The sequence below is a fragment of the Capra hircus genome, unplaced genomic scaffold, assembly GCF_001704415.2.
Source record: "Capra hircus breed San Clemente unplaced genomic scaffold, ASM170441v1, whole genome shotgun sequence".
NCBI classification, from domain to species: domain Eukaryota; kingdom Metazoa; phylum Chordata; class Mammalia; order Artiodactyla; family Bovidae; genus Capra; species Capra hircus.
Genome location: NW_017214429.1, coordinates 12752 through 14714, shown reverse-complemented (window position 1 = coordinate 14714; position 1963 = coordinate 12752). Strand labels below are relative to the sequence as shown.

The 1963-nt window shown below is 34.4% G+C and overlaps 1 pseudogene; it reads left to right on the top strand.

Annotated features, from left to right (window-relative positions):
- The first annotated feature begins 3 nt into the window (after window positions 1–3).
- LOC108635361 lies at window positions 4–1419 on the top strand (annotated as a pseudogene).
- The last annotated feature ends 544 nt before the right edge of the window (window positions 1420–1963 follow it).

The window sequence follows — 1963 nt, the reverse complement described above, 5'->3', positions numbered from 1 at the left end:
CTTTGGAATATAGTTGAAAGTGATCAGTTTGAATCTATTTGGTGGGATGAGACAGGCACATGTATAGTGATCAATGAAGAACTCTTCAAGAAAGAAGTCTTGGAAAGAAAGGATCCTTTCAGAATATTTGAAACCAAGAGTATGAAAACTTAATTCGACAGCTTAACCTTTATGGATTTCATAAAAACCGGCAAACTGTTCAAAGATCGGCTTCACTACCTGTCTTTCTGGAAGAAGAAAACATCTCTCTTTTGAGTAAGGTATTCCAAATTTTTCACTTATTGCCAATATGTCAGATTAAATCATGTGACCTAGAATGCATGTTCATATATGTAGCTAAATCGGAATTAAACTTGAGATAAAATTGTTGAAAAAGTTTATTTTTTTTGAAGTTGAAAACAGCTGGAGGTTAAAATATTGGATGTTAACAAACTGTCCTATCAACTTGAAACCAGATATAAGTTCTGAAGCTACTTAAAGTGGTATTTACTGTATATATTACAACATACTTTTAGTTGAGCATATTCTTTCTAAAATGTTACCTGTTAAAACTACCAACAGAGGTATTTTATTTGATGTTATTTAATTGGTTCCATTAAAGGGATACGTTTTTATAACTTAGCTTTGTTTGTCAGTTTTACCTTGGTTTATAAAGAAACTAAACAATTTTATTCTTTGATTTTAGTTACAGACCTACTATAATCCAAATTTCAAAAGAGGCCATCCCCAACTTTTAGTAAGAATGCAAAGAAGAGTTGGAATTAACAATGTGTCTCCAATATCTTCATTAGTTCAAGGTAAACAAGAAGCATGCTAAAGCAAGTGTCAAAAAAGATGATCTTAACTCTGGAATTTCTTCCAGAAACGAGTGGAGAGAGCGCATTTCCAGCCTCCACAAGTTTAAGGGTGCCTTTCATACAAAAGCCTCATACCAGTCAGATAGTCACTAATACAAGTGCCCTATCTCCATGTGACTTACCTACCCCATCAGCAATATCAGTTAGACACACAGACCAGATTGTGGTAGATCAACCTGAAGTTTTAAAAAAGTTGAGCATTTTTAATTGGCACTCACAGAGCAGCTACACTCAAGTAAACGGCCAAGTTGAGGACTTTGCTACTACAACTACATCTACTTCTCGGAACCACATCGAATCTCCATTACAGATCAATTATTCTGGACTGATGGTGAAACCTTCTAAATTTCCAGACAGGCATAGCGATATGTCAGCCCATGAAATTCCGTTTCTTAACCTGCAAGGGAGAGGCAACTCATGGTTTCCAGTGCCAACAATCGCATATGCATCTGCCTCCTCTCTTTCGAGTAAACTCATCAATAATCATCATTATGTGAAAACCATCCTAATTAAAACTGACCTGTCAAATACGTGTCAGATTATGGAGCCTAAAGGAGATTGAAATTTATGTTCGGAGATGCTGACAAATGTCTACAATTCTTGTATTTGAACAATAAATTTCCATGTTCATCTTCATAGTTTCATTTTTTATTTTCAAACAAGGAAGAGCAAAATGAGGCGTTAGTTCAATGGTTGGCTATTTTACTGCATGGTTTTATAAACTCGTCAGTTCAAGAAAACATTCATTATGCATCCTAGGTAAATAACACTTGATATAATATTTGTAAGCAAGAAAATGAGAACAAAGGGAAAAGGGGTAATGGATGTAAAGTGATTTCTGAAATCATCCCTGATGAAATGAAGGGGTGCCTAAATTAGGATGGTATGGGTGAAGGAAGAGATGCAAATAAAGTTAGAAAAATGAAAATACACAGTATGAACTTTAGTGCATTCACACATTATATTCTATTAGTTTCTGGTAGAGTCTTAAAAGGTTATACAGCAATTTCTTTCATTATAGAAATTCATTCTGTCCTTGAAAATATAGATATTGTAGCACGTCCAAAATCTTGATCACAATTAAGCCATCACAGTGATCACAAAGA